This window comes from Mesocricetus auratus, unplaced genomic scaffold (assembly GCF_017639785.1).
Source record: "Mesocricetus auratus isolate SY011 unplaced genomic scaffold, BCM_Maur_2.0 Super-Scaffold_100707, whole genome shotgun sequence".
NCBI lineage: Eukaryota > Metazoa > Chordata > Mammalia > Rodentia > Cricetidae > Mesocricetus > Mesocricetus auratus.
Window position 1 is genome coordinate 10,145,933 of NW_024429269.1, and position 12,398 is coordinate 10,158,330.

The 12,398-nt window shown below is 43.0% G+C and overlaps 1 protein-coding gene across 1 annotated transcript in view; it reads right to left on the minus strand.

Annotated features, from left to right (window-relative positions):
* The window catches only part of Fgf9 (fibroblast growth factor 9), a 41,834-nt gene that overhangs the window by 2,246 nt on the left and 27,190 nt on the right, over positions 1-12,398 (minus strand). The gene's annotated exons all lie outside the window — the stretch shown is intronic.

Genomic DNA, 12,398 nt, shown 5'->3' on the forward strand with positions numbered 1-12,398 from the left:
AAGACTACATGATTCAGTGAACTTCTATACAGTTAGATTCACTGTCAGAACGCAAGTTAACAACTCAAAGACTACATGATTCAGTGAACTTCTATACAGTTAGATTCACTGTCAGAACGCAAGTTAACAACTCAAAGACTACATGATTCAGTGAACTTCTATACAGTTAGATTTACTGTCAGAACGCAAGTTGTGAGGCTTCGCATTGGATTCTACACTTTCATTATCAAATAAATTGTACATATTTATCCACCACCAAAAATGAAAACCCAGTTTTAGCTACTTCAATACACTTTTCAAAAACTGTTTTAACTCTACCGACTTAATGACATTTGATTTTCTTATCCAAGTTGGCTAAAGCACAAATGATTTTAAACACTTTGGGAAATGGGAGAGAATCATAATACTGAATTTTTAAGACAAGATTGACATTATTCTTTGCAATTCAATGTAGAAATGTCAAGGGCAAAGTCAAGAAAGGGGCAGCAGCTTGATGACCATGAAGGCAATCAGTGTGATGGCAGCACCTAGACACTGTCTAGTGGGTCTCTTCCATGTCAGGCCATTCTCGTTTCCCCACAACATCTGGATAGTGGCCTCCCTGGGAAGGGTTCGCCCAAGTGGAGACTCTAGGAACCACCTCATTGTCAATACATGTTCATAAAGTACTTGCTATGATGTCTGCAGTGTTAACAGTGAGCGACACCTGGGAGCGCCCTGTTGCATGGATTATTCTCTAAAGAGCAGTACATTCCCCTGTCTTCAACCTATGGGTTATGGAAGCCTCTACCCTTTAAAACTCTGATCTCAAAATGTACAAAACAGCTGTTTTTAAAATCCCTGGGAGAGCTAGGCGGTGGTGGGGCATGCCTTCAATCCTAGACTCTGTGGGCATAGGCAAGTGGATCACTGAGTTCAAATCCAGTCTGGTCTATAAAGTACGTTCCATGACAGCCATGGCTACGCAGAGAAACCCTGTCTCAAAAAAAAAAATCAATCAGTGGATCCCCGGGAGAATTTTAAGGCAAACCATTCTTAGCCCACATTTAAGATATCCATTATACCTTGTTACACACAAAGGATTGGCTTGAAGATGTCTTACAGAATCTGTGACTGGTCAAGTCCCTTTGCATAGAAATGGTGTGCTTGTCTGGAACCTACCACATCCTCCCTCAGACTTTAAACTATCTCTAGATAACTAATGATACCTCATACAGAGTGAGTGCAGGGTAAGTAGTTACACAGACTCACTGAAGACACAGCTTCTTAAGCTATGGGATGTGGTCCCCTTGGAATTGTACAACAGAACATGGGGGCCACAAAAGGAATTGGCAACCACAAAGGGTCTCCAAATGTGCAACAACCAAAGCTAATTGAAACTCAAATTGAAAATAAATCTGGGGCGCTGCTGGCAGCACTCTCCCATGCTGCATCACAGGGCTTCACTGCAGCCTTCTCTGAACAACACATCACGCGTGTTCCATACTGCTCATGCTGTCAGCCACACAGAGCCAAGAAGCATGGCCTGAAGCGCCTTGGCTCAGACCTGAGACCGTTAAGTACGGTGAACTGTAATGTTTTCACCACACATAAAGCCTTTTCTTCTCTTGTAAAAACAAAACCATTTAATTATGAGAAACAAAGACTTTTCATATTTTCCACCTTAACATGTAAACTTTCAAATTAGAACATCTTTCAATTGTATTATATTAGACTGTTTGATTTTAAAAATTGTTATTTGAATTTTATAAAACCTGAGTTGCCGACTTGAGTTTTATTAAAAAATAAATTTTGGCTTGAGATTAGAATAGAATTTCCAACCATTTATGAAATGGTCTAAACATACTTCTGACATTTTGTACTATGTATTTATGCAGAGCAGCACTCTCAGCATAAACTATTCAAAAACCAAACTCCTGGTCAACTCCAAAAAGCACTGAAAGTTCTCTGTGTCTGCACAACAAATATTCAGCCAAGATTTCATTCTCTGTGTAAACATAAGTAAGCGCATCCACTCCATTAGCACGTAAACCAGTTTCATCTTTCCATATAGACCAAAGGATTGTTTCAAAATTTCTTCGATGTATTATTACCAAGTGTTTGATTTGTGTATATATTTTATACACCTCTATACCCAGGAGCACAAAGCACTCCCAAGTGGGGAAGTCTAAAACAAGCCCTAGTTCAGGGAATAAAGACAACAGGAGTGTGTGTGAAGGGTTCGCAGTCCACGGTGGTTGGATCTGCAGAAGCACAGCCAGGGAGTCAGGAAGGAAAACCATGATGCTTTCTGTCTTGCCTGGGGCAATAGCTCCAAACAAATCCTCTAGCCCCCTTATTTCATAAGCCATGCTCAGGTGCAGAGATGCCCAGATGAAAGCTAGTCTCAGGTTTACATTCCCACTGCTAGAATATCTCCCTGCCTTCTTAAATACCTTCCCCTTCCTCTCTCCCTGAGTTCTATAATCTCACAGTGTGGAGATCATGCTGTCATGTCAGCCATGACCAGAGATGACACATCCATCATAACCCACAGCTATGAACACACTGTGTGTGTGTGTGTGTGTGTGTGTGTGTGTGTGTGTGTGTGTGTGTGCGTGTGTGCTGAGCTGCTCCTGGCGAAGGGAGGGAAGGGACTTTTCCACATCTGGCTACTGTCACCACACAATTGAAACCTTCAAAATCAATACCTTTCTAGTTACTTGCTTGAGAACTAAGAGTGCTCTTGCATCCTTTCTGCTGGGCGCCTGCTGGTTCCTGTCCAAATGGGAAAGTTCATGAAATCAGGGAAAGTGTTACTGGCTCCAACTGGATGCTACTCCAGATGCAACACTGTCCTGAAGAACATTGAGGATGGCACCTCAGACTCTCCCTATAGCCATACTCCGGTAGCTGCAATTGACTGCTACCCTCACCAAACTGACAAGTGTATAGGAAATCACCAACAGGCTTTCATCAAGGTGTATAACCACAATCACCTCCTACCGCCTCCAAAGTACCGTGTGACTATATCCTTGGACAAAACTGTAATCAAAGGATGTCTTCAGAGACCAGCTCTGAAACACAGGACCAGATGACAGAAGGCCAAGGTCTGAGACCTCACGCACGATGGGCAGGAACAAATGGTTCTTCTAGAAGCTTAGGTTTTAGGTGTATTTTTGTTTCCAACATTACAAAAATAGGAAAAGGTGACTTTAAAAAAATAATTGCTTTGTGCTTGTCCACTTGGCACCTTGGATAAGTGGGAAAGGAAATAAGCCAGGCCCATGGGCGCTGCAGCCACAGATCTAACCAGTGGCGGACCCAAGTTATTTGGAGTGTTGGTTGCACGAGGACCAAACATGTACTTGTCTTTCTTGTCGATGTTTCCCAAACATGTTATGATAGGAGTTTCTACAGTCTTGACAGTGATTTCAGGATTCTGAGTTATGCAAAGATAATGTGCAGGAAGACATGTGTAGCTTTTATGCTGTACTATGGCATTTTACAGAAGAAAAGAGCATGGCAGATCTGGGTATGCTGAGGGGGTCACAGAACTAATCCCTTACAGATACTAAGGGACAACTGTCATCTTCTGCTCCTGTCATTCAGAATGGAGGGCACACAACACACTTTACATAGCACCAAAGCATTGATGCCCTTTTATATTCATATATTAAGCATATGACTTAATACACTAAGTTTAGGAAAAGCCAACTGGATAGATTCATCTTCCCCCTTGTTAGAAAGTCAACATAAGTCATGCTCTGCCTCGTATTTTTATTTTTTTATTTACAGTTCTTGGGGTTCATGTCATGGCCCATGTGTAGAAGTCATTTTCACCTTTCACCATGAAGGTCCCAGAGAGTAAACGGAGGTGCTGAGCCTTGGTAGCAAGTGTCTTTCCCCACTGAGTCCATCTTACTGGCCCCTATCTCTTTCCTAACTCTAACCCTGAAACATAATCTTAACAGCTCTTACTGGCTTCCTCAGAAGTACTCTTTCAAGTGGCCAAAAAGCATCGGCAAGGTTTCTGGTGTTGTTTTGGTTTGGTTATTGGGTTTCGTGATGTTGGAGATCAAATGTTGGGCCTTGTATATACTAGACAAGCGCTCTGCCCCTGAGCCCCCTCAGCTCTAAGGTTTTTAACAAAGAATCACCTCATCGGACAGACTTACTGTGTACGTTGAAATAAGGGAAAGAAAAGGATCAGCCTGATCACACCCGATTCACAGGGACAAAATGGACAGCAGAAAGGGAGCCAGCATCCATCCCCCAGAGTACCACTTACACGTGGGATGCTGCCACTAGTAGCAGCCGAGGAAGCTCAGCCTCACAGTGGTGTGGGGTACACAGCAAAGGGTAATCCTCCACTCCGTCGGCCTGTAAAGCTAAACGGGGCTTCTGGACAAATGCAGTCACTCATGCACTGAGATGACCTGAGCCCAGTGGTTTCCCCTTATCTCTACGAAAGTCCTTGTGTTCAAGTCACCAGTCAATATTTCAGGCTTTACTTCCATCTGTGTAACAGTGTCCCAGTTGTCGAAAGAATGGGGTGGGGGGATGGGAAGTATGCATTCAGATTAAGGGTTCTTTCTCTCCCCTGGAAATGATATCACCAGACGAATACTGCAAAATAAATCTTTACTTTAAAAATACAGAATGGTTTCTCCTTGTTAGGAAGGATTGAGGAGCAGTTCCTGCTCCCTTTGCCCTGAGGCCTTTCTTGTGGCAGAGATGGGTCAGCTGCTCAGAGCTGGTTCACACCCTGGGAGAAGGCTTGTCTCACACCTCAACTTCACCCCTCACTCAATAAGGAGACACTGACAGCCATTCATGTCCTTTACCTGGTCTCAATAGCCTTATCTTTAAAAGGTTAGGCCGAGATAGACAGCGCTAACTAAAAATATAAAATGCTACTAGTGTCTGAATTTGGAGACATGGTATTGGCCCTCTGTGAAGTTTCGTATTTCAGAGTGTTTCATACTTTTTCATTAGGAATGCTCAACTGGCTGGGCGTGAATTCCAACACTGGGGAGGCAGAGGCAGGCAGGTCTCTGTGAGTTCAAGGCCAGCCTGGTCTACAGAGTGAGTTTCATGATAGTCAGAGCTACACAGAGAAACACTGAGAAACCTTGTCTCCAAAGAAAAGGAAGGAAGAAAGGAAGGGAGGGAGGGAGGGAGGGAGGGAGGGAGGGAGGGAGGGAGGGAGGGAGGAAGGAAGGAAGGGAGGGAGGGAGGGAGGAAGGAAGGAGAAACCAAAAGAGAGAGATATGCTGAACTGATCACATCTCTACAAATAATCCAAAAACTTTTGTCCCCAAGAATTTCCAGTGCTTCTTACAGATAGATGCTCAATCTATAGTAAGGACCCTTGAGACCAACAGCGTCCCTGATGTTATGAGGGACCTCTCATCAGAACCTCTCAGAAATGGAGCAAACATGCAGATCATGTCATTTTCCAGTTAAATGTGTGGGGGTAGTAAGCCCAAAAGTGAGGTGATGTGTCCCTTCTAGACCATAGCCTCTGCCATTACAGTGGTGAAGGCATAGGCACAGGACATTTCCAGAAGCCCTACTCAGCCACTGCCCCCTCAGGACCTGACTCCCTCTGCTTCTCACTGACAGCCCTGGGGATCCTGCAGCTTTGTTCACCTGTGGGACACGGGGTGCCACTTCCCAAAGAGTCACCAGCCACTTCTCCTGGGGGAAGAGCTAGGGGCTGTATCCAGGAATGGAGTACATACTCTTCACAGAGTCACATGTGTCTTTACCACCATGTGGAACTTTAACCACACTGTTAGTTTTGCAGGAGAAAGAGGAAGAGAACAAAACAAAGCAGAGAGCATGAACAAACTTCTAATGGCCAGAAGATTCTCATGGCACGTTTCTAAAACTATGAAAAACTCCTTAAAAATGTAACGTAAGCTTAGAAGTAGAACTAGCATTTGCACAGCTCAGATGGCATGGCTTTCTCCCTCACGGGCTGTTTAGCATTGTTTATATACACATAACTTTCTGGGCAACCCAGAAAACATGGTGTTTGTTCAACTTTAAAACAGTCCAACCTCTCAGACATTCCCTGGGGGTCACATCAGTGGTGTCCTACAGCAGAGGACTCTAGCTTCAGTTACATGACAGCGGTCACACTGACACTGAACTGTAAAACCAACAGTGCACTCTGACTGCTGTAGTCACCTGCTGTCCTGCTCTGACACACACCTGCTGTCCTGTTCTGACACACACCTGCTGTCCTGCTCTGACAAACTGCTCTTCATCAAAATTAGGATTTTCATAATAAAAGACCATGCCACGTATATATCACCAATGACTCCTCTCTTTCACAAGGGATTGTGTCACGGTGCCATCTTTGTCTTAAGCAGACTAGCAAGATTTATAGTCCGTCTCTGTGAGCACACTTAGGTTGTAAGTGATGGATACTTAGCTGAGGCAAATATTTTAAGTTTCTATTCCAAAAGTATCTATAATTAAAAATAGATAAGCAAATGCAAATTGGAACACTAGAAAAAAATGTATTAACCTGTCTTTTTACATGTGGGCAGAAGGGGAGTGTGGGCTTTCAAATAAACTATACACTTTTTAGAATTATAGAACGCAGATGTTTTAAAACTCACCACATGTTTCCAATGCAGACAGTTTATAGAGTATTCCACTATAAAGTGATCAATTCTTGTTTTATTGTATTTCCATGTTTTAAATTTTTTTAGATTATTTAACTATAGCTGTTTATGGCATACCTATCTTTGAACTATTGGATTTTATCACTAAACTTGGGTGGAGAATGTGGATTTAATTCAAAAGTCTACTAAAGTCCATGCTTTGGAACAAAATCTGGTGAATGTTAGCAGCTATGGAAACCTCTTTTCATTTTATGTCATCAAATTCTGAGCAATGGGAAAAACTAAAATTAAAACTTCAAAACTTTTACCATTCCTGTTTAAAGCAAAGTATGAGATAATACAATGAAAATTACAGTTCAGCCCAGAGAATGCCTAAGCACCCTTTAAGGCACAGACTTATCTAGTCAACAATTTAAAATTTTAGACGATGTGAAACTAGGTAATCCACACAGGCACTGCTATGCTCAATTTGAATCTATGCTGCTTTTAAAAGAGACAGAAAAGTTATAACATTTAAAACAGAATAATAGTTCTTTTTTGCAAATATACAGACTTGCATGGTGCTATTTTAAAGCATGATTTCCACATGAATGTATGCCATAGCTTCACCCATGCTATGTAAATGACCGCATTTACTCAACTCCATGGTCCCTTAAACAGCTGGCTACTGCGATATAAACCACCAGAGCAGGGAAATGCATGACAATGACTTAATTGCAAAGCTCCTGAATGTTTCCGGAGTTAATGACTTTGCTGTAGTCATTCATTCTCATATCTACTGTTTGTTACAGTCGAGGTATTTAAACCTCCCTTAACCACAGTGACTCTTTCTCATTAATAATACAGCAGTAAAGCCTTAATGGGAGCTGTTGTGAGGACCAGGGTGATTAAATATAATGACAAAAGGACCATTAATAAGAAGCCAGGTCTTTTAACTGTTCTCTCCTGGGACAAGTCCCCAACTAGACATACAGCAAACACACAGGAAGGAGAGTGGGAAGGCACCTTCTCTTATGTTGTTAGATGCTCACTCCAGCACAGACCCAATCCCCTTGTGCCCACAACATGCCTCACCTTAAGTCGTGTTTCTTAGAACCTCTTCAAATTCTGGGCCATTCTGGATGGACCTGCCTGGATTTCAATTCCTGACCATCTCTACTACCTCTGGAATTGTGGGAACAATGGACTGGTTGCATGCAGGTCAACATAAATAGTCAATTTTTCCTTTTGCCTTATCAAACTATATCAGAAATATATGAGGAAGGGGAAGAACGGGGAAATTGTTGAACAATGAGTATAAGTCACAGGTAGGTAGGAGGAAGGCTACGTACAGTCAGTTGGTTGGACAGTCAGAATACACCATAGATTTCAAAAAGCAAGAAGGAAGAATCATGATGGTTTACCATCAGAAATGATACACACTTGAGATTTATGTTTGTTTGCCTGATTTAAAGATTGCACAGAAAGTACAGTGGGGAAGTGCTTACTTAGCATGCACAAAGCCCTGGGTTTAACCTCAATTACCCCCCCCAACACACACACAGAAAAATAAAACAGCACACAATGTGTTCATGGTACCACCTACAAAAGTACAATCTTTATGTTCTTATGTATTGATTAAAACATAAATTTAAGCCAAGCACAGTGGTCTACACCTACAGTGACAGCCACTTGGGAAATAACTGAGGTGAAAGCATGGCTTATGCCTGCCCAAAAATTCTAGGTCAACCTGGACAACACAATGATATCCATCTCAAAATACTTAATGAATTAATGCTTATTAAAGAAATGTGTTTTCATGTGTTTTTAATTCTATAAGATATATATAAAATTAAGAATTACTATGATCTCTGCATTCTTCCCATACAGAAAGGAAGGAAGGAAGGAAGGAAGGAAGGAAGGAAGAAAGGAAGGAAGGAAGGAAGGAAGGAAGAAAGGAAGGAAGGAAGGAAGGAAGGAAGGAAGGAAGGAAGGAAGGAAGCATGAAAGGAAGGAAGGAAAAACAAAAAATTATACTTTCCAGCTTCAAAGTTCCCCAAGAATTAAGTACAAAGCCCCCGCCCCTGACCAAGAAGCTATTTGCAATTGGTGCCTGTGGGAAAGGAAAAAACACTTTTCTCCAATGGGGTGAAACTAGGTATATCAACCACACTCCAGGGCAGGCCCCATGCCCATTTGTAGTTTTCCAACACAAAACAGACTCTTTATGCACTTTTTTTTCTTTTTTCTTTTCTTTTTTTTTGCTATGGTTTGGTACATTTTTGTCTTGTGGGGTTTTGTTTGGCTGTGCTTCCTTTGTTTTTCTGGGAGGAGTTGAGAAAGAGGGAGAAAGAGGTAAGGAGGTCTGTAGGATCTGGAAATATTTGGGGGAGGGGAAAGAATATGATCCGAATATATTTTTTAAAAATAATTTTTAAATTGTAATAAAAAAAAACCCTCTTCAGAATCAAGTCACTTCAGTATTTAGGAAACAATCAAGAACCTAATCCGAATCAGGCACACACACACACACACACACACACACACACACACACTCACACACACACACTCACACTCACACACTCACACACTCACACACTCACACACACTCACACACTCACACACTCACACTCACACTCACACACACACATTCACACTCACACACACACTCACACACACTCACACACTCACACACTCACACACACTCACACACACACTCACACACATACACACTCACACACACTCACACACTCACACACTCACACACACTCACACACACTCACACACTCACACACACTCACACACACTCACACTCACACACACTCACTCACACACTCACACACTCACACTCACACACTCACACACACTCACACACATACACACACACTCACACACACACTCACACACTCACACACACTCACACTCACTCACACTCACACACACTCACACTCACTCACACTCACACACACTCACACTCACACACTCACACACACTCACACACTCACACTCACACACACATACACACTCACACTCACACACACACTCACACACACACTCACACACACTCACACTCACACACTCACACACACTCACACACTCACACTCACACTCACACACACACATACACACTCACACTCACACACACACTCACACACTCACACACACACTCACACACACTCACACTCACACACACTCACACTCACACACTCACACACACACACTCACACTCACACACACACATCCTCCATGTGTCGGGCTCGCCTGCCATGTGGCAATAACTAGGCTGCCAAGGACAGATCTGCTCTGCCAAACAAGACACGTGACAGTGCTCAGGGCCTTCCTTAGAAGCTGCCTATAGAAATGAATCTTTGTTCAGCAAGCCACACAGCTCATAAGCTTTCTGCACATTTTCAGAGATGTTCGTACAGAGAAGACCTTGCTCCACATGGAATAGAACATGAGTTTACAAAGTTTCGTTTGTTTTTTGCCTTAAGGAGCACTTAGACTTGTGCTAACGCACAGTGGACATGACTCTAATTCTTCTATAAACACACCTATAGAAAAAGTTAATTTTTTTAAAGATCTTAGAACACTAAGTTGAAAAACAAATCATAGGACACATTTTCTCACTGGAGACTACACCTGGTATGAGGAACGACACCATTCAATGACCACTTAAAACACACAAACGATATGTAAAAGCTATAAATACATCAGTGAAATGTTCTTTGGTGAGAACTGAGCACAGACGGCCTTGAAGGGCCAGGTTGATGGACAGTGAAGAAAAACAAAGCTAAGAGGCCGAGAGGTAAATGAAAGAAAGAAGGACGACACTAGACAAAGACAGATGAGTCCAACAACTACTTGGTTTCTGTGATAACCATCAGATATTTTGCTGGGAGGTGGACTCGAAAAATGAAAAATGAAGAGGCTTTCCAAGATAAACAAAGCAGTTTAAATTCAGCACACAGTTTGCAGAAATAAAAGGAAAGGGCTTGAAAGATCAGCAGATTTAATGACAATATAATCCCAAAGATAAATTCTGAAGGACTAAAAAATACACAGAATTTCCCCCAGTAGAGGCATGCACCTTCCAGAAACATACTGTCATGGAGCTAACCAATGAGACTTCAATTTATTTCTCTGTCAAAGAAGGGCATTGTACAAAGAGATTGTGAAGACCCAGGTCTGGAGATGGAAGCCAGTGCCTCCCAGAATGCTAGGTGCCAGCCTGGCCATAACTACACCCCAACCCTTAAAGAGTCAAAGAACTCTTAGGAATGGCAGAATGTTTCATGGTAACTCTGAAGGGATACAATAAATAGGAAACTTCCAAAGGGCTGGAAAACAGACAAAAAAGCCAAATAAAATGTGCTGCTCGAGTGTCCCTTGGAAGGGGAGGGGCTGCAGCCCAGAAGTGCTGCCTGAAAGTACCCTGGAGAGCAGGGCTCCTACTTCAGAGCTGAGCCACAGCAAGAAGGACAAGAAGGACGCTGCAGCTTTGTCACAAGAACACCCCAGATTTCTCCCTGGGAGGCTGGCTGGAGGATAAGTGCCTCCCCTGCACTTTCCATCGTCTCCCCAAACTAGCCTCAAAGAACACGGCTCCCCAAAGGAGCTGCCCCCTGATCAGTGAACCTCCCTGTAACATGAAGCCTAAGAGAACCTAAACCCATGAGAGGGAAAAGCATTAGTAATATGGAAATGTGGAGTGTGCACAAGGCATAGAAAAGACACCACTAAAGAGAGCTGATGATGCCAAGGGTCCCAGATCAATCTGCACTATCTCCATGGGACTATCGGATTTTCCAGCACCTCTAACTGGAGACTGGCACCTCTGTCACCCCCACCCCACCTATACCCACAGAGAATCCTGTTCATACTGAATGAGAAGGGAGCCTGTCCCTAGCAATCTGTCTGTTCCTTGAATTCCCAACTCCTGGTTTCCATGGTGCTCAAGTCAGTCCAGATTACTTTGGAACCAAATTCTTCTACCCAGCCTTGTTCTGTAATATATAAATATCTGTCCTCATCTCTACACTTGCAGAACTATGTCTGCTTCTCATGAGACCCTTCTGTCCTCTATGGTATAACTAAACTTACTTCCAGATCTAATTGGCACTATTAAGCTACCCTATTATTCCAAGATACCAAATACATACTCTCACAGGGATCTTTGGGGGGAAGCATTATCCCCTCACCCTTCCATATCACAGTTCATCATCAAAGGCAGGCAAAACAGGAACTCAAGCAGGGAGGGAACTTGGAGACAGGAACTGATGCAGAGGCCATGAAGGAAGTGATGGGGGTCACTAGCTTGCTCTTCGTGTCTTTCTCAGCCTGCTGTCTTCCTTTTCTTTTCTTCTTTTTTTTAGTTTATTCTTCTCTCATACCATATATCATAACCAGTTTCCCCTCCCTCCACTCCTCCAAGTTCCCCCACCACATACCTCACATCTCCCCCAGATGCCCTCCTCTTTTGCTTCCCTTCAGAAAAGAATAGGTCTCCCGGGTATATCAACCGAACATGGCATAACAAGCTGCAATAAGACTAGGCACAAACCTTATATCAATGCTGGACAAGACAACCCAGTAGGAGGAAAAGGGTCCCAAGAGCAGGCAAGAGTCAGGACACCCCATACACACTCACTGTTAGGAATCCACAGGGGCCTTTTTTTAAATGTGTTGGGCTGAGCAGTTGCAAGGTACTTGATTACACTGGGCAAAGTTATGTCACTCTGATTGGTTAATAAAAAACTGAACAGCCAAAGGCTAGGCAGGATTTCCAGGCACAGAGGA